We start from the raw sequence: 22532 nt of genomic DNA, 5'->3' as shown, positions 1-22532 counted from the left end.
GCTAGCGGACGATCTGTTAAGTCGTCTGTGCCGTTGTGCAGGTCACGAGTTCAAGTCTCATCTTACCCGAGGGCCATTCTTGTGGGCTAGGCGGTTCCTCCTAGAGGTTATAGTCACAGCCGATGGGATTCGACCCCGTGTAATGCGACGACGATACCACCGTCGTTGCCGATTTCGCTAGTCAACAAAAAAGAAGAAGATAATATAAATAATATTATTGTATTATTATAATATCATAATAATTATTATAAATACAATAATAATTTATAATTATTATAATATTTATAATGATAATAGTAATTTTTAATATAATTATTATAAATATAATAGTAAATTATAATTATTATCAAATTTATAATGATAATAATAATTTATAATATAATTATTATTATATTTATATCTATATTAATATTAATATTAATATTAAATCTATATTTATTGATGTTTATTGATATATATCAACCATGTGATTGTGCTATTATTTAATAAATTTTATATATTATAATTATGTTGTAAGTCGTTCACCTCTGAAATCAACTTCCCTACTTGCTTTTATGTCATAATCCTCACTGTCAGATCCATTTTTAGACGATTAAACAACAGTTCGCTATCCAATTTAATTAAAGGAACATTTCAAGCTGCTGTGGTAGGTTTTTGGAGTAGAATGATCTGGATTATCCACAGTATTGTGTTTATTCTGTTGACATTTCAAACCCCAAAGAGGGTCCATCATCAGGACTAAGATAGAATATGAATGATAGTTCCTTGAGAGAAGAATCTTTTGACCATAGTATAAATAAACCTAGATCTTGATTTATAAAGAAGACGACCCTTATATATGAATTATTTTTTAATTTTAATTTTAATTTTTATTTCAATTTATTATAATAATTCTGGTTTAATTATTTTAATTCAGATTATTTTTGTTTTAATTATTCCAATGCTTTTACTTAATTGATTAATTGTCTAATTAGGGGAAGCCAATTTCTACTAATCTCACTCCCATTGTCCATGTTGAGGTTCTGAGGACAAATCACATTATATAAATAAACTTACAATTAATCAATTAAGTAAAACCATTGGAATAATTAAAGCAAAAATAATCTGAATTAAAATAATTAAACCAGAATTATTATAATAAATTGAAATAAAATTAAAATTAAAATAAAAATTAAAAAAGAATTCATATATAAGGGTCAGATTCTTTATAAATCAAGATCTAGGTTTATTTATACTATGGTCAAAAGATTGTTCTCTCAAGGAACTATCATTCATATTCTATCTTAGTCCTGATGATGGACCCTCTTTGGGGTTTGAAACGTCGACAGAATAAACACAATACTGTGGATAATCCGGATCATGCTACTCCTAAAAAAACATTAAAAATCATCCCATTTGATTAAAAAACATCTAATTAAGATTAGTTAATTAGTTAATTTTGGTTACCGCGCCAGCGTGCCTGCGTGAATAGCCAACGAGGTTTGTTGAGGAGTGCAGGGGCGAGTGCCGCGAGGGGAGGGTCTAGTTTCATGTAGCACGAGGAGGGCCAGGAGGAAGAGGAGGGCTCGTTGTGCCTGGGCAAATAGCCAGTTGCGTTCTGTTTGCTGTAGAGGAGTGTAGGGGCAAATGCCTTCTTTGCTGCAAGAGGGCCACGTTTGCAGCAAACTATCTAGTTTACCAGCTGTCGGCAGATTTGTGCCTTCCGCCTCTGAGGTTACTAGGTTAGTTAAACTTCCTATTAAACGTATCCTCTTGCTCTCCTTCGACCACTACAATGAAATGTAATGTTGCAAGCATATACTCCAGAAGAAATCCCCTACATCATGTAAATTTTGTTGAATACGAACAAGGTTTTTCTGGGTTTAAAAGAACCCTTGAGCATCCGTCGTGCCCACGCAAATAGACAACCAGGTTTGTTGAGGAGTGCAGGGGTGACCACTGCAAGAGGAGGGTTAGTTTCCTGGAGCATGAGGAGGGACAAGAGGACGAGGAGGGCCTGTTGTGCCCAGGCGAATAACCAGCTGCATTCTATTTGTTGTAGAGGAGTGTAGGGGCAAATGCCTTCCTTACTGTAGGAGGGCCGCGTTTGCACAAAACTGTCTGATTTACCAATTGTCAACAGATTTGTAGCCTTCTACCTCTGAGGTTATCAAGTTAGTTAAATTTCCTGTTAAAATTGTCCTCTTGCTCTCCTTTGGACATTGTAATGAAATGTAATGCTGCAAGCATATACTTTGGAAGAAATCCCCTGCATCATGTAAATTTTACTGAATACGAACAAGGTTTTCTAGGTTTAGAAAAACTATTTAAGCATTACTTATGCTTCAGAGCATTTATGGGCATCACCATCTGTTACTTATCATTTACAGTGAACAAATTACTCTGGCTTCTCACACACCAATTTCGTTGCCCTCTTCCCTGAGGTAATAACATTCTGCATTTAGGATATGGGTACTACTTCAAATTAAAAAACAAAGGTACTTGGTTCCTCAGTAGCAAGTCCACAAAAAATTGGCAAGACAACTAGGTTTATATTCTTCATAGGAGCTAAATGAGTGGGCTGTCATATTGGGAATCATAGTTCTCCTATTTTTCTTCAGCCTTGTTTCTCTCAGCAATATTCTTTCTTTCTCTTATCTGTATATGCAATCTGACCTTCATGCTTTACTTAAAATTTAAACATAATCTCTATGTGTAGATTGGCAGACTATTTTTCAATAACCGTAATGGTGATTACAAAATCAAAATATGGAAGTTAAATGTAGGTGCAGGTGAGGGCAAAGATGTATATGAATGGCATGTGGATTTCCCCCGGGAAATTGTTAAATGTAAAATATGGGTAAACAACAGCCACTGCATTGCGTGGGATGAGAGGAAACTAGAAGTACATATATGTACTGATGAGGGAAGACTAATGCAAACAATTTCAATACCAAAGCCAACCAACTATAAGACAAGAATAAGTTGCAGCTTTTTGCAAGCCTATGAATTCAACAACATTTGGTGGCCTTAGCTACTTTCCATCAGTAACAATTTATTTGAACTTTTATTTATTTTTATTAGTTATTGAAAAATTCAATTACCTTCATTTTTTATTAACTTGAATTTATAACTTTTATCAATTAACATGATCTATTTTTATCAATTACCATGATTTTTTTTATCAATTAACATGATCCACTTTTATCAATTACCATGATTTTTGTAAATGCTCTCTCAAATTAAGTGGCAGAGAAAGAGAGAAAGAAGGTTATGGGACATATTTCTTCTTCGTCCAGACTCTATGGGACAGATTGCTTCTTCTTCCGGTTGAGGTAGCCCATTTTCTTATGGGACACATTTCTTCTTTATCGAGTTGACGTAGGGCATTTCCTTCCTGTGAAGCCTCACAATAAAAGCTCCGAGCTTCTCCACAAACCCCTTGCAAAATATATTATCCCAAAAGTAATTATTTAAAAAAATAATATTAGAATTCTTGTTTTAATATATATATATATATATATATATATATATATATATATATATATATTAAAACAAAATCTTTAGATTTTATTTATTTATTTATTAAAATAATTAAGATTATTTTTTCAATATTATATATACCATTGTTTATAAAACATAATTTATTTTTATGTATTAGAAATTTCTCATATTTTATTTGATCTATTTAAATATAGAATATATTATCCATAATTTATATTAAAAATATTATTTACTTTGTATATTGGAGGTCAATGACAGCGGTTGCATTGTGTGGGATGAGAGAAAACTGGAAGTACATATATGCAGTGACGAGGGAAGATTAATGTGAACCATTTCAATACCAAAGCCACCCAACTATAAGACAAGAATAAGTTGCAGCGTTTTGCAAGCCTATGAATTCAATCATGTTTGGTGGCCTCAGATACTGCCTATCAGTAGCAATTTACTAGAACTTTTATTTATTTTTATTAGTTATTGACAAATTCAATTACCTTCATTTTTTATTAACTTGAATTTATTACTTTTATCAATTAACATGGTCTATTTTTATGAATTAACATGATCTATTTTTATCAATTACTATGATTTTTGTAAATGCTCTTTCAAATTAAGTGGTAGAGAAAGAGAGAAAGAGGCTTATGAGATAGATTGCTTCTTCATCCAGACTCTATGGGATACATTGCTTCTTCATCGGGTTGAGCTAGCCCATTTTCTTATGGGATAGATTGCTTCTTTATCCGATTGACATAAGGCATTCCCTTCGTGTGAAGCCTCACAATAAAAGCTCCCAGCTTCTCCACAAACCCCTTACAAAATAGATTATCCCAAGAGTAATTATTTAAAAAAATAATAGAGTTCTTATTTTAATATATATATATATATATAGAGAGAGAGAGAGAGATAGATTTAAAAAAAAAATCTTTAGATTTATTTTTTTATTTTAATAAAATAATTAAGATTAATTTTTCAATATTATATATACCATTGTCTATAAAATTTAATTTATATTTATGTATTAAAAATTTCTCATATTCTATTTGATCTATTTAAATATAGAATATGTTATCTATAATTTATATTAAAAATCTTATTTACTTTGTATATTGGAGATCTATTGTAAAAATATGGACATTACTTCCTTCCAGGAGGGTCGCATTTGCACCAAACTGTCTCATTTACCAACTGTCAACAGATTTGCAGCTTTCCACCTCTGAGGTTATTAGGTTGGTTAAATTTCGTGTAAAACTTGTCTTCTTACTCTCCTTCGGTCGCTGCAATGAAATGTAATGCTGCAAGCATATACTCCGAAAGAAATCCCCTGCATCATGTAAATTTTGTTGAATACAAACAAGGTTTTTCTGGTTTTAAAAAAACTACTTGAGCATTACTTATGCTTCACAGCATCTATGGGCATCACTCTCTGTTACTTATCATTCAAATTGAATAGATTACCCTGGTTTCTCACACACCAATTTCGTCACCCTCTTGCCTGAGGTAATAACATTCTGCATTTAGGCTATGGGTACTACTTCAAATTAAAATACAAAGGTACCTAGTTCCTCAGTAGCAAGTCCACAAAAAAATGGCAGACAATCGGGTTTATATTCTTCATAGGAGCTAAATCAGTGGGCTCTCATATTGGGAACTCATAATTCTCCTATTTTTCTTCAGCCTTGTTTCTCTCAGCAATATTCTTTCTCTTATTAGTATATGCAATCTGACCTTCATGCTTTACTTAGAATTTAAACATAATCTCTATGTGCAGATTGGCAGGCTGGAAGACATACGGTCTCAAACACTTCATGGAATTATTGCAGTGCAAAAGTGTTTCAGAGGTTATCAGGTCCGCAGTTATTTCAAGGAACTAAAGAAAGCTACAATTTTGGTTCAATCATGTATGCCCTCCATCTTATGCTTTCTTTTATGTAGGTAAAAGGAAACTTATACTCTGTTTGACTTTAAGAAGTAGGCATAAATGCCAGGCAACCTATATATTGCATTGTAAGATAAGAATGTATGTGTTGATGCTTGATCAAGTTTTGTGCTTTAATACTGCACTTCTTTATATGTGCAGTGTTGAAGGGTAAAAGAGTGAGGAAGGAATATGGGGTGCTGAAGCATAGAAACAAGGCAGTTGTCACTATACAAAAGGATGTGAAATGCATGATTGGCAGACAACAATACCTTACAACTTTGAGATCAGCAATTGTAATCCAAGCAGGTAAAATAGAGATATATCCATCTACTAAGATATTCTCCTTTTTTAAAGAGATGGATTTTATGAATTTTGTTCAAGGAGGGGTATACAATTGCATCATTTGAGGCTAGAAATATGTTGCAGCAATGCGTGGTTGGCTTGCTAGAAGGAACATCGTGATCAGACAACAGTCACCAGAAAGAATCTCTGCAGTAAATATCTTTGCAGAGAGATACTTTGGAGATTTATGTAAGAATGAAACAAAAATTGATGCCAAAGTTAAAGGAATGGAAAGGGTACCAGATCTACCAAAAGTAAGTCAAAATTTACAGGCATTAGAAGTAAAGGTACGAGCTGGCTTTTCTGGTTACTACAAAATTCGATATATCTGGATTTCAAGCTCCAAGTAAGTTATACAATTTAATAGACAACTCATGGTTTGTATCTTTGCTTATCTGTGTTTACATCTAATTTCTTATAGCAGTCCTCTGAGAATGATTTGGAAGACAAGATGATATTCAAGGGTCAAAATTATTTCATTTCAGATCTTGAAAGTCGTGTCCTAGCTGTGGAGACACTTTTGAAAGAAAAGGAACATGAAAATTCTATCTTATGCCAAAAAATACATCAATATGAAACTCAGTGGTGAACGTATAATGTCAAACTAGCCTCCATTGAGAAAATGTGGCAGAATAATATGACTTCATTACACCAAAGGCTTGCTTCACTGAAAAAATCTCGGCAGTTGATAGAATGGTTATCGAACAAGAAAAGGAAAAATGTGGTGATTTATATATTTACCTTCGCATGTCTCAAGAACATGTTATAAGACATATTCCACCACATGATGATGAATTTGTCTGGGATAAAGCTACTTCAGCTAAAACAAAGACTCCTGATCCTCATCACACACCCTAGATTCATCTTCAGGATTCAAAGTTTGATCTTAGTTCAAAACTTGATGTAGAACATGCTGCTATTGGTCAGCTGGTAAAGAAGTTTAAAGATAAGACACAAGTTTTCAATTATGATGCAAATTTTTTTGTGGAGGTGAAGTCAGGGAAGGGTCTAACAAATATTGATCCTGACGTAGAACTTGAGAAGCTGAAACAAAGATTTGATATATGGAAAAAATACTTCAAAGATCGATTGCATCACACTAAGATAATTCTACAGAGGCAGGGGAGTGCAGATTCTGCTGCAGAAAGGGAAAAGAAGAAATGGTGGGGAAAGAGAAGCAGCTAGCAGAGTTATGATGCTAGCTCAGAAGCATGGAATCTATTATCAATTTTCAAATAAAGAGGGAGCATGGGTGAGAAATTTGTTATGATATGTTGTACTGTTATTTGCCCTTTTGTTGTCTGCCTCATACAGTAGCAACTAGTGTGGATTCACCTACGACTTTGAGACAAGTTACCTATCTCCAATAAAAACGAATTTCTCTACTGAACGCAGCTAAAAAGGTTATAATGTTGGATAATCAACCCTAACTTCCATTGACTCTGATTGATGGGTTCAAACAAGGGATGAAGCGCAAAGCATGGATGAGAAATGCCTCAATATTGTGTTTTGCCAGCATTTGTGTAACTCTATACACAATAGAATTAGTGTGGGTTAAATTGCAGGTTAAAGAAATGAATCACATCTAGCAAATGACAAAGAAAATCACAATCAAAAGAAGCTAACAGTCTCAAGAAAGAAGATTGTTCCAATTATATGGGTTCAGTGCCATCGCAGTAAAAACTTGAAGCTTGTAGATTTCTGTCTATGTAATTTTTCCAGTAAAATGTGGTGTATATTAGTCCAATTTCTTTTAGGTGTATGATGTTAAGCATGGAGGGAAGTGATACATATGCCTCTATCCAGAGAGTTTTGATTCATTTAAAAGAAAAATAATTGTAATTTGTTGTCTGAGATATTATACTGGCGATTTTATTGTCTCTTAGGGAGCAATCGAGGATAATTTCTCTTGACTGAGGATCAACAAGTTTCATTTTGGTGCTTCTCATCAAGAAGTTTCTCTGGATGCTTCTCTTGTACATCCTAAGATCTCATGAAGCTTAGCTTCATAATAATGGAAGAACTGAGTTCCTCCAGTTATTCTACCTTTCAGAAGACTACATCCTCTCCCACAAAGAAACTGCAACAAAACTACAAACTTACATAGAACTTTGTCTTTGTATCATGTATGGATTCATTCATCATGTGATGCAGCCAAATCCTGTGATTGTAAATTTTAATTTTTGGTTATATTTTATATTTTAATTCTTATTATATAATTTTTAAATTTTGATTGGATTTTAAATTATAATTGTTTAAAATATGTTTAAAAAACTTATTCTATTTCTACCAATTATAGAACTTTGTCTTTCTATCATGTATGAATTCATTCATCACTTGATGCAACCAAATCCTGTGACTGTAACTTTTAAATTTTGGTTAGTTTTTGTATTTTAATTCCTGTGATATAAGTCTTGAATTTTGATTGGATTTTTTCCAGTAAAATGTGGTGTATATTAGTCCAATTTCTTTTATGTGTATGATGTTAAGCATGGAGGGAAGTGAGACATATGCCTCTCATCTGAAAATGGTGTCAAGCTTACAAGAACCCCTCCCACTTCCAAAGCTTAAATATTCCCAAGATATTATGATTAACCAAATGCGGAATTAATGATGCTTGAAAATAGGTGTATGCTTATGTTTGTTTTAAAATTGGTTATGTACTTTAAGTTCACTTTCTTATGCTGATATAAAATACAGATGACAGTAAGTAAAGCAACAAACAAGCAACACACGCATAGCAGCAAGATGTAGCAATAAAACAACGCACATAACAACAATATTAATTTGGATTTCACCCAAAAATCTTGGGCCATGTCTCCTTGAGCTCTACTTAACTCAACTAGGATCTCTGGGATTATGGCAATAGTTCTTTTACAAGATCCACGCTCAACTCCACTGGTTTACACAAAATACAATGGGCTTAGAACACCATCTCATCCTTGGCTCTGAAGCTCTCAGCTTTCTGGCTCTCATCTCTGGCTCTGGCTTCTTTGAGCTCTCTCTCGGCCTCTGCGTGCCTTTGTAATTCGCTTGACCTCCAAGCGATTCTTCAAAAATCTTCCAGTGATCTATTTCAGTCCTCCATCTCCCTCGGCAATCTTCATCTCTCTTCAACACTTGTGCTCTCTGTGTTCTTATCATGCCTTGGTCACAATCCTCCATCATTGAAGAATCTGACTATTTCCTCACAAGAATCTATTTACAAATGGAAAAGAATAGGCAGGCAAGAAAACCCCGTCGTTTTGCCTTCCTCTAGCCGTGTCAACCAAATAACGGGAATACACAGGAAACACACGCAAAACACATCATGGACCTTTAGCCTGGACTTCAAACATTATGGAATCAGCCCTATAAACCTATCGGGTCCGTCCCAATATCGCTTATCGCTATCGCTTAGGTGGGAGGTCTAAAAACCTCAATACATGAGAATACATAGAAATCCCGAATTCTCGGATTTCAAAATATAGGAAATCGGGTCTATAATCCCTTTCGGGGGCGCCATCCATCACAATATCGCAACCGCATCGTCGCATGGCCAAATGGCCAAAAACCCATTTACACGGGAAATACATTGAAAATCTGAATTTCTGGATTTCAAATATTATGCAATCGGGCTTATAATTCCCACCGAGTCCGCTCTTTATCGCAAGTCGCATATTGGCATCTCGCAGTGCATTGGTCCTTTGCATCAGGGGTTCGTCGATTACCGATCGCCGATATCGTCGATCGTTATTGGCCCTGTCGCTATATTTCAATCGACATATCGCATTGGTAATGGCCCGAGGGTTCTTTGCTTTGGTCATGCTAATCGTCGATCCGCTGATCAAATCTTGACCGTTGATCTGCAACCACTAATCCAACGGTTGACAGTCCATTTCTGGCGCGTAATTTACACGGGGATTACCCGCCCGAAAAAGCGATTTCTTTTCTCCTCCCTCGTGCCACACATCATTTAATGTATGGAATCGGGTGGAGCCCATCCAATACCACTTACTACTTGAGGCCCACCGGAAATACCTCTTACTGCCCCTTCCTTTCATAACTCAAAAGGTTTGCCTGTTTAATTTATAAATCCATCGAGTCTGCCGAAGGCCTTTGCGACTATTTTAAGTTTTTTCCCTTTGTTTATTGCGATGAGATGAAGAATGCGATGTGATGGGTTCTAAGGGTTTTTATGTTTACAAACATATTTTCCCTTAAGTCCCATTTATATAAGAATTTGCCTCCTTTTCAAAGGACAAAGGCAAAATTCTTTTTGCGATAAATTCTTCATCCGAAGTCCATTTTAGCCCATTCAAATTGTAGTAGATTCAGATTGAAAAGATCTACGCAATGGAACTATTTCCAAGAGCATCCTTGGACTTTCATTTTCCACCTTAGACTTAGAAGTCTATCTAAGATCCATTTTGTATCAACCTCTATCCAGAGAGTTTTTATTCATTTAAAAGAAAAGTCATTGTAATATGCAGTTTAAGATATTATACTGGCAGTTTTTCTATCTTCTTAGGGAGAAATGAAGGATAATTTCTCTTGACTGAAGATCATCAAGTTTCGTTTTGGTGCTTCTCATCAATAAGTTTCTCTAGATGCTTCTCTTGTACAACCTAAGAGCTCACGAAGCTTAGCTTCATAATAATGGAAGAATTGAGTTCCTCTAGTTTTTCTATCTTTGAGAAGACCGCATCCTCTCCCATATTTTTAAGGCCTAAAAACAAAAGAAAATGCAACACAACTACAAACTTACATAGAACTCGTCTTTGTATCATGTATGAATTCATTCATCACGTGATGCAGCCAAATCCCGTGATTGTAACTTTAAATTTTGGTTAGATTTTATATTTTGATTCCTGTGATATAAGTTTTAAATTTTGATTGGATTTTAAATTTTAATTGTTTAAAATATGTTTTAAAAACTTTTACTATTTGTACCAATTATAGAACTTTGTCTTTGTATCATGTATGAATTCATCACTTGATGCAGCCAAATTTTGTGATTGTAACTTTTAAATTTTGGATAGATTTTATATTTTAGTTCTTGTGATATAAGTCTTAAATTTTGAGATACATAGATATTATTACAATTAATACATGATATGTAGAATTCTTGAAAAATGGAAAAATAATATTTATTATGAAAGTAGATTGCCAGAATTGTATTTGTTAGTAATTTTATAAATTTTATGGAAAGAATATAATATTCAATGATTGTAATTACTAGTGAGTTCTTGAATAATGTAAACAAAATATAATACAATTATAATATCTATATATTAAATTTTGTTATAAAATATTAATTATAATCTCTTATGTTAAATTTTTATATAAATTTCTAAGTTTAAGCACGTGTGACTTCGATTTATTTCCTATTTTTGTAATTTTTATATTTATAAGAGTAATCTAATTAGTGGCATTGATATTTAGTTAATGACAATAAAAAAATAATGAAATTGCCACTCTATTTACTTAGTTCAAAGTATAAAATAAATTCACAAATATATCTACTACAATTTTTAAAGTAATCCATATAATCTTCTAAAATTTACCCTTTACCATCCAGAAAAATATACATCATTAAATAATTATTTAAACTTCTTTTCTGAAGTATTGGCAAGAAATAGCGTTTCTCAAGGGCTGTAAGGAATAAGTTTTTAAATTGTCTCATAAAAAGGTTTTTTTTATTAACCATCCACTATGAAACACTATTATAATATTATCATTCATTGTGAAATAGTGTATTAATATTATCATTCAGTGTGTCTTTTTCTGCCGAACTTATTGCATTCAAATAACTATTCTTTTCATGTAAAAGATTATATTTTTAATAATTATTTTTAAAAATTATGGATTGGTTGTACACTAGTTATTGGAAATAGGGCTTTTGCAACATATACCTATTCTTATTATTTACATGTGTTTGTTTTCAATGTTTATGAAATGTTTGATGGCCAATTTCCACAAAAGTTCACACAACACATTACTAGGTCTTTATACTAAGTTTTCAAGAAGAAGATTTAGTTGTGTAGCAATTAAGCCACCTACCACCATACCTAAGTGATTATAGATTAGATTATATGTTTTTGGGTTTTGCGTGTCGTTTCATTGATTATGATTTTTGATGCTTTATTACATATCTAAGTTTTGATCCTACCTCATTTGAGTAGAATTCAAATTTACACAATGGAGGTAGCTAATTTGTGTAGATTGAGTCCTAACGTAGTGTTTCCTTGAGTGTAATTGAAGTCTAATTATATTTTAATTATTGGGTTTGAAATTTTGTAATTGAAGTCAAATTATATTTCAATTATTCAGTGAGAAAAAACATAACATATGATAAAAAAGACATGCTGTATAGAAACAAAATTGCATAAAAAATAATTTCTTTGACTCCAACAAGTTTTGATGCATTTTCAAATATGGAATGACAACGAGGATTTTGTTCACAATGTCATATCACTTTTTTCACCTCTTCCATTACAATCTACTAGTATTTCTTTATAGAATCTTAAAAAATCATCACTGAAAATCAAATTATGATTAATCCTCAATTCCCCCATATACCAAAAAACAACGACATGACTATGTCACATATGGAAAAATTACATCTCAAAACAAAAATATCATATCTTATACAATGTTAAATTTAAGACTTTTGTGATCCATAATGTAGATAGAAATCTTTTAGATTAATCACATAGTTAGGATTAATCTTATACAATTTTTTGTCCCAGAAACATGTTCACGTAAACAACAACAACTCCATAGATAATGGATAACCTCTACATGACACTACTATTATTTACAAAAAAACCATATTTAGAATACATAATTAATAATTTCAACTATAACTCATTATTATTGCTTTCAACAATGCCCATTCACATGTTGCTATTCTTTCACACTTTATGCTTTACGAAGTTTTCTTTACAACATCTAATGCAAATGCTAATTATTATACTTTGAAATTTAAAATTTGTATGATGTGATAAATCAAACCCATCTCCTAATCTGTGTCACCTCATGTCCTAATCTGTGTCACCTCATGTGTCACCTTCTCAGAGATGTTGAAGATTAAACACGTTAATGACAAAACGTGCCGAGTTCTTTACTGATTTCTGTTTCCACTGCGATTCCACTCTCGTGTATGAAACCTACACGTCAACTTTGGCCGACCTTTGATTCTTTTGGAATGGACAAGCGTTTGATTATAGCAGTTTTTAGGTACTATCACAAAGCATTGAGGTATGTGATTTTTACAATATGCAGGTCTTCTCTATATTTGTCCCATCTTTAATGAGTTATGAGAAAGTCCTTTCTCTTCTCACTCTCAGTCCGCATTTTTGCACTCTTCTTTGTTTTTCGTTTTTTTTATTCGCTCTTTATGCTTTAAGTTTCGCGTACGGAACCTTGTCATTTTGCGTGACAAAACTTTTCTTTCCTGACACAAAGGCAAAAGTGGTTCTTAAGGTCTGCTAGGGTGACCAGGTGGGAGAACTCCCGTTGTGAATCACATTTTGGCAGTTCTTCTTTGAGAGTGCATTCATAGGCTAGGAAGCCTATCAGTGTTTGTTGGGATGAAATTTCCCCTCATATATAAAACGAAATTCAATCAGTGGGGACATGAAAAGAAATTCAATCAATGGGCATGAATTTTGGGAATTGGTCTCATGGTTGTTGGCTCTTTATGGTCCAAGTTGTGTGTAGCGAACTTTGTTATAAATTATAGTAGAGCTTTTCCCTTTCTATGCGAGGGAAAGATGGTTCCTATGGCTGAGGGATGACGGATGAGTGAATGGGCACTTTCATTTCATTGGCGCAGGGCATTTTGGTATTCTTTACGAGTGTTCCTATAGTATAGGGAATCTACCAATGTTTCTGGGAGTAAATCCACCCTTATATTTGAGAAGAAATTGGATTCACCAAGCACAAAATTTGTGGTTGGCTTGGCGAAGTTATTTTTTATTGAGACATCTTGAATTTACTGTTGTGGGTGGTTTTGGGAGAGTTATTTTTTTTATTGGAACATCAATGTAGACTTGTATAAAGAAAACCAAACATTAAACCATGGTGAACATGTGTAAAATGTTAGTGAAGTTATTGACGAAAAAGGCAAGGCCAAATAAAAACTAATAATAAATTATAATATGATTAAACAAAATTATGTTTTGGTAAAAAAACCAATGCCATATTACCAGCTTCAACACAATTAGGAGATTTTAATCATAATTTCAACACAACTAGGACATTGTAATCATAATAGAGTAGTTTTAAATATGTACTATTATCTATTTTTGTATGTGTGGTTTTCAAGGTCAATCATTTTTGGGCATCCAATTGCTCTTTGAGTATTCACAATTTTGATTTTGATATTAAATTTATTTCAGCCATTATGAATAAAACAAGTCATTATGCATAAAACAACTTGTCCATTTGATACTAAATTTGTTTGGGTTATTATGAATATATGAAGTCATTATGAATAAAACAACTTGTCCATTTTTACTTGTTTCTCAACTGAATTTTTTATAATTTTGATATTTAAAATTTAAATAAAATGCTAGAAAAAATTATAATATTTTAAATTTATAGTTTATTTTTTAAATTTAAAAATTATGGGATGGAAATGTCATAGTCTATTTATTATAGATTTTGTAAGTATTTTTGATTTATTTTATGGTCTAATTTACCAAAAATTCGATAGAGATTTTTTAGAATCGCATATTTGAATCTTAATCTTTCCACAATTTATGTGTTTTTCAAAACGCTAAATCAATATATATGGGAAAATTTGATTTTGAAAAATAAAAATCAAAATTAACCAAAAACATTTTCCTCATATTCATACTAAAAACTTTTAGACATAAAAATTGTACAAATATTCTATTCAATATAATTTGTAATGAAAACCGTCCACTTTATTCTAACATCACATCAGATGTCCTCTTTTTTCTTAATCCAGTACTCAAAAAATCGAATCCAACTACAGTAATGACTTAATAATTTCATTTTGAAGCTGTAAAGCTGATAACTGTACAGGAACAACAATTAAATCGAATCCAACTACAGTAATGACTTAATAATTTCATTTTGGAGCTGTAAAGCTGATAACTGTACAGGAACAACAATTTCATTTTCAAAGTTGTTTTTCCTAAACCAATAACATGTACATATCCCAGAGATTTTTCTTTCTCCTTCCTGATTTGGTTTTTCTATTGAATGATGCATAGGGAGCTAGAATCCACAACCCTTTATTACCACAATACAAACACGCTTTAACAGACGGGAAAGCGTTTCAATCCTCCTAGGCAATGCCTTTTTCAGATTCTCCACTGATTTGTACAACTGAATCGAAACAAAAACTAAATTTATTACCGGAATTGAAAAACCAACCTACAGACATACCTGTCACTTCAGATTTTGCCATGTAATTCTGGATTAATGCTGTTTCATAAGCTCGCTGCATCAGTGGCGCCAGCACTGTGTGCAGAAGGAAATCAAAGCTATATACTCGAATTATACCCACATTCAGTCTTGAACTGGTGATATCAAAGCGCTGTCTATCAATTTACACAAATCATGTCGATTTCGCAAGCAAGTAGCTTTGACAAACGCAACCAAATCCTCCTCATCCATTTCACCATCCTCATACAACAAAATTATATCTTCCAAAGACAGACCGATTCCTTCAGTGCCCCCCGCTCTTTCTGCCTGCAATTGACCTGAAACAGTGACTGGAGACTCAGAATGTTGAGACGAGGAAATTCTTGCTTCTGATTCATGCCCTCTTGCAGAAGTTGGATTCTCGGCCACATCCAATTCAGAAGGCCCTTCATTAAAAAAGCTACCAGACGATTCAGGCCCTGCGTTGATATAGCCCGCTCGCTCGTTTTCCCTTTGGGGGCGAGATGAAGCTGGGGATACAGGTTGAAGGGATGGGGAAAGCTTGTACTGTAACTCAGCGTTCCATAAAATGGCAGGAAATGCACTGCCCCAGCTATCTTCCACGGCGAAGAGCTCCTGCAATGACCATTTTCTCTGAATTTCTTCTCCACAAATTGACTCGCGATCAAACCTAAGACCATTATTTTCATCAAATATAGTATCAGAGGGACACTTGAAATCTGAATTATTGACAGAAGGGCTACAGCCACTAGATCCCTGAGACTCCCGGCCATTGTTTTTCTTTTTTGAAAAGAAGATAATGGCATTCCGTATGTTCTTAGAAAAGTTGGTTCGGGATCTGGCTGCAGCTTTCTTCTTGATTTTATTTTTACCAAGAAACGAGAACTTCATGTGTCTGAAATTGCAGTCACTGGAAATTGTCTCCTCCCCAATTGAAATATTGCACGTTCAGACTCGCCAAGTTGCAGTTTTTCTATATACAGAGGCCAACGCTTCCATGTCTTGCTTTGCTTTTCCAGTTGTGATTGCAATGGTAAGCGCATATTGCCATTACAAAAGTATTTTAAGTGAATAATTCCTACTTTCCACTAATAAAAAATAAGTGCTTTGTTAAAGTTGGAAACGGGATTCGTTTCTGCTCATATTTTTCCACGTCTGGCCCGCGAGATTCGTTTTAACACCTTTCGGCAGATAGAAAACGCTAAAATTAATCATCACTTATTTCTTTCCAACGTCTTTATAGGTCCTCCATCAAATATCAACTATTTTATCCAACTAAGGGCCAGCTTTTGGGTCCAGAATATCAATTTAGATTTTTCAGTTATGTTAATTATTAGTGAATTTTAACTAATTAATATGTGAAGTTAAAGTCAAGACGGTTAAATTTTGTTTTAATGAACCCATCTTGAGATTCGTTTCTGCCTATATTTTCCCTGTTCGGCCCGCCAGCTTCGATCTAACACCTTTCGGCAGGTGGAGAAGGCTAAAACTAATCATTATTTCCTTCCTTCAAAAATGTTTATACGTCCTCCATCAAATACCAACTGGTTTTTCCCAACTCAGGGAAAGCTTTTGAGTCGGGAATATCAATTTAGCTTTTTCAATTATGCTAATTATCAGTGAATTTTAACTACTTTTAACTGATTAATATCTGAAATTAAATTGGAGAAAGTTAAAATTTGTTTTAATGAATCCATATTTAAAAAATGGATTTAATGTTTTATGCATGAAGATTTTCCATAATTAAGTACAGATTGATCCTGAAGTTTCTAGAGCACTTTGTGAAGTTGTCTAGTGCACACCTCAGAGCACATCACATAGTGCTCAGGAGCTTCGTAAGCAATATGAATTTAAAGTTGTTATAATCTCACATGATAAAATTCAAAATCAAAATATAGAATGTGAAAGTATAATTTAAATATTACAAAACGGAGATATTTTATACTTTTATTTTTTTGGTGGTATGTAAGGTTGGGACTATAGTAATTCAAAGAGTGGAATTATTATTGGTTGAGTTGCTTATTATTACAAATAGAAGTATTTTTTCGTGGTATGTAAGGTTGGGACTATAGTAATTCAAATGGTGGTATGTAAGGTTGGGACTATAGTAATTCAAAGGGTGGAATTATTATTGGTTGAGTTGCTTATTATTACAAATAGAAGTATTTTTTCGTGGTATGTAAGGTTGGGACTATAGTAATTCAAAGGGTGGAATTATTATTAGTTGAGTTTCTTACTATTACGAATAGAAGTATTTTTTCGTGGTATGTAAGGTTGGGACTATAGTAATTCAAAGGGTGGAATTATTATTAGTTGAGTTGCTTATTATTACAAATAGAAGTAAAGTTTTTAGACTCAATTTCTTTTGCCATTTTATATTTATCAATTTGTTTCACATTTTTTCATTAAAATATTAAAATTTCTATGATATTTCTCTGTTTTAACTAGCTCGAAGAAAATTAATATGGGAGCTCCATAGTTAAACGAGTTGTTGGATAGTTCCTAAAACACCATGGATGGAAATGATTTGCCATCTCTGTGAGATCGAGCATGAAAATCACTTCCTCTTAGAGTGCGCACAACCACATTAGAGCTCAGTTTCATAATCTTTGTTGCAGTACTGACCTTCCTAGCCTTTTAGGATGTCAAAATTATAGTGAGATCCGGGGGCTACTCTCCAAGCTTTTTGAGTATAAGACTACAATCTTTTTTTTTTTTTCTATGTAAAGGCTAATTCTATTAATAAGGAAAATATATTTACATGGAGGTCAAGACCTCAGAGGAAGCCGAAGCTATCCAACAGCACTGACCCAGAGTACACAAGACCAAATAACTAGATGACCAGATAACCAGATAACCCGATCCCCGGATTGAGATAACCAGATACATAAGACCCAGAATCCATGCATACAAAAATACTGGCCAAAATGGTAAACAACAGTACAGGGCAGATGAGAACTGTAGCCATGATAATTTCTGTGCTGCCCGGATAACCATATGCAAAACTAAAAAATCAAAGGCCTGATAAACTTGCCGAGCCAAGACCTGATAAAAAGCATATGACCATAAGATTTGATAAACATGCCGAGCCAAGACCTGATACAAAACATGTTGACAAAAGCCAGAATAACACAACACATAGGATAAAAGAACCAGAAGGGAAACTGCGACATCAGACGAGGTTCCGGAGGCATCATGCATCTTTCAGAGGGTCCCAAGCATCCTTCTCCACCCGGCAAGGAATGCCCATCCACGTATCATCGACATTGTCCCCAGCACCCGTATCGCCGCCACCTAGAGGAGCTGCCAGGAAATGATTGCCATCCGAGGGGTTTGCTAGATCAACCGAAGCCGAAATGTCCTGAGCATTATCTTCTGGAGGCTTGAGGACATCAGGTACATTCCCCTCAGCCTACAAATCACCACGATCAAACACAATTCCTACATCTTCTCCCTGAAGCACGCTATCATCCTGAGACTGCGAAGGAGAGGTATGCACAGAGACACTAGGCTTGTCTTCTTCCTCAGCCAAAATGACAGTAATGCTGGCTGAGAGAATCGGTCTGTTGAGATGACTGTGGAATTTAAAGTGGCTAGTTTGGAATGAATTATGCAGGAAGGGCTCACCATGATTAGAGGACGGGGAAGCCGAAGCCAAAGGTATAATATTCTGGGGAGCAGGCTGAGAACACCCACGGTTTCCACCGCTGCCTCCACGGCGAGAGCAACCACGGCGACGCACCATCGTCAGGGGAACAAAGAGACCTGAGGGAGAAGAGGAATAGGGCCAGACGGAGCAGGATCGAATGTGGGAAAGCCAAGTAAAGATCTTACACCGGATAAGCCACCAAGCTACCAGAGCGATACGAGGATGCAGGAATAAAGACAAGCTGATGAAGAGAGACCCGATAAGAATGACAGCAGAAACCACCGACGAAGCCATGAATATAACAACCTACGAAGAGTCTCGAGCAGGGAGCGCATTCAATTCCGAATGCTTGAAGATCTGTTGGTACTGTATGTAATTCATTTCATCCACGGGAGGAGTTTGGAGGCCGTGCAGGATTGCCAGCTGCAAGTCCAGATGCCGGCTTGACATGAGCCCGCATTGATTATGCCTTGAAAGCACCTGCATCCGGGTAGTATAAGACTACAATCTTAAATCAAACTAAATAATTCATTTCTTTGGGTGCGATAGACCAAACTTTGGACTTAATGGATGTTAACCACCACCATTATCATCATTGTTCCACCATTATCATCATTATTAAAATATTATAATTCTATAATATTTCATTTATTTATCATTTAAATATTAAAATTTCTGTGGTATTTCATTTTTTTTTTGGTTTAGATGTAATGTTTTTATTATTGGTATATATTAATGTTTATTTTTTATTTGATAAAGTAAGTAATACATCACAAACACTTTTTTTCATTTTCATTTCAAATTTTCTATATAGAATAAGAAATCATTCCATTACAAAATATATCTTACTAAATATAAGGATAAGTGTTGAAGTTGGTTTAATTATCAATATAGTTCCATCGAAAACATGTATTCATGTATATGTATTTATTAAGTTGAGAGATTTATTTTATAATTTAATGTGAAGGAGATGTGTAAGTAAGTTTTTCCCTCTTAAAATAAAAATAAAATGTAGGCTATAATAAAAAAGAAAGACAACATAGTATTCATATTTAATTAGTTGTCTATATAACCTAAGATAATTTCATGTAAAGTATTTAGAAAAAAAATGTGAGTAAGGTGTTTAAATCTTATACTTTTCAAAAATATTTTAACACGTGGTATCAATTTCATATATATATATATATATAGAAAAAAATGTTAAAATAAAATATTCTAATGTTGTATAGAATAAAATATTTTAATATGAATTAATATTGAGGTATAATTAATAACAAAAAAAAAACCAATTTAATGTACATTGGTAAAATGACTCAATTCACATGCTATATAATCTCTATATCATTCAAAAATACAATTTAAAAAATAAAAAATTACATATTGTTTTTTCACTCTAAAATAAGTTTGCACAAATTTAATCTCTCTTTGCTCATATTAAATCCATCATTAAAATAAATCTATACTTGTAATAATAAAGAGGCATGATACTCAAAATTTCATTATTTAAAAAAGTATTTATGATAAAAAAATACTATATTATCAACCACATTCTTCATATTTTCATCATTAACTATTTCTAAAAAATACATCCATAATAACATGTAAATACTAATATTCATTAAAATAAAATATAATTGTTCTATATTAATAATTGTATTATATTAAAATCCCAATCTTAAGAATCACACAAATATTATAGTAATATCATGCAAATAATATTATTTTTTTTTAACAGAGTTGGTTGCTATATTAAGGCCTGAAATAAAAAGGAGGAGTCAGGTCTCCATAGATACAGTAAATGCTGAAGGTGTCCTGGGTCAATAGAGTTACAAAATGGAACTCTCTCTATTGCCCTTTTCCTACTTGCTCTGATTCTAAAATTGCCTAAGCTGCTGTAGATTCTTACAAACTGAAATAACCAAAATTTACATTTAAAAACCATTTTAGTCGATTTCGATGTGGCGTATTTGTCTTCAGGATGCGCTGCTGGTCTCGGACATCAGCTTGCAAGTCAGAGCAATGCAAGCAGTCTTCACATCGGTCCATTGAGATTGCTAAGGATGTAGCAGAGCAGGAAATGAGGAGAGGAGAATTGTAAACACAGAAATTTGACCTGGCAGATGGGATAGAGAAGATAGCAGGTATTAAAGGAGAGAGATACCTGATGATACGAATACCAAAGGAGAGGTGCAGCGAAGTAGAAATTCGGGAGCTTGGGAATGGGGGCGCAACTGAGATCTCTGCACCCCAGTGATCCAAATCCGGGCATATACAGTGGTTAAGACAGGGGAGGTAAATCTTGATGAGAGATCCAGGGGTTAAGAGAAACTTACAGCGAAAGGGAGGAGGAATCGCAGAACAAAAAAGGATAATGCCAGAGATCAGGGGAGCGATAAGGGGATGGCTAGTCACAGGTAACTGGTGGAGTGCCTGCTGGCAAATCTGGTAGAAATCCAAGATTCTCAAAGATACAAATCTGATGAGAGATGTGCCGGCGGGAATGGATAGATTACCTTGATTGCTGTCTCTTCTGCAGTCTACGTATCCATGAGATATCCTTATGTTGATGACAGTCTGGTTGCCACCCCAATAATAAGGATTAGTTCTGACACCAGATTTATCCTTTAGGCGGGGGATTTCCATTGAGATCATGGCAGGTATTGCATCGAATCCCTGTGGTTGCATCTGAGGGTGCCGGCGGGTCTTCCACACGCATTGTTGGCGTGCGCATCCGCCTTTTTATTAAGATTTATGAGGATTTGGAAATATTTGATGTCTTCCATCATATGGTGCAGGATATGATTTCGTTTATTGATCTGTTGGAGCACAGTGTTGGGGGAATTTTGCTGCTGCGCCATTAGTCGGATTACGATGGAGGAGTCTCCGAATACCTGAGCTTTTTTGATTCCCATTTTGCCTAACTGGGTTAGACCTTGGAACAGAGCCAGAGCTTCGGCTCTGTTGTTCGAGATCTCCCCAAGACTCCACTCATAATAAAGGATGCACTCCCCTTTGGGATTTGTGATCAGTCCCCCTGCTCCAGCTGTCCCAGGATTTGATTTGGAAGCCCCATCAAAAAACAGGGAGTAGTTGTTGCTCTTTTGGATCCATTCAGCAAAGTCCTGTTCTTTTAGCCTGAGTTTCCAAGACCTTATTTCTTCTTTGTGATGAACTTCTTTCCTATTGTCTTCTGATACTTTGCACTGTCTGTTCAAGATGTAACTTATTATATCTCGTTCCTCAACACTGTACTGAGTAACATCTATTTTGCTTTTGGTGTTGATGGAGATAGTTTCCAAAGCTAGAGTTTTGGCTTTGCTGAATGTAGTTCGAACATTTGTACTCTTGTCTTGGAAAAAAATTTTGTTCCTGGCGAGCCAAATTCGCCACAACAGGGTGAAAGGAAGAGCATTCCATACTCTTTTCACCAAGTGACTTCTTTTTTCTTTCCAGGGACAGCTTTTCTTCCACTTGTGTATTGTCTCTGCTATGGTATTCTGAGGTTCCCAAGCGATGGCTCCAATGAAGGATATCTGTCTCCAGCAATTGGCAGCATATGGACATTCTATGAATAAATGATACATCGTCTCTTCAGCTTGGCAGCAGTTGGGGCATCTGGAGGGTCCATTGATACCCCTTCTTTTTAGGTTTTCAGCTGTTAAAATTTTGCCTCGCAGCAGGAGCCATATGAAGAATTTTATTTTTGGAAGAGCTTCTGCTCTCCAAGCTAGTTTCCAATGT

Source organism: Pinus tabuliformis, chromosome 5_2 (assembly GCF_031772625.1).
Source record: "Pinus tabuliformis cultivar Carrire ecotype Pingquan chromosome 5_2, CPIR1, whole genome shotgun sequence".
In the NCBI taxonomy this organism is placed as follows: domain Eukaryota; kingdom Viridiplantae; phylum Streptophyta; class Pinopsida; order Pinales; family Pinaceae; genus Pinus; species Pinus tabuliformis.
The sequence above is the reverse complement of the archived record's forward strand: the minus strand, read 5'-3'. Positions refer to the sequence as shown.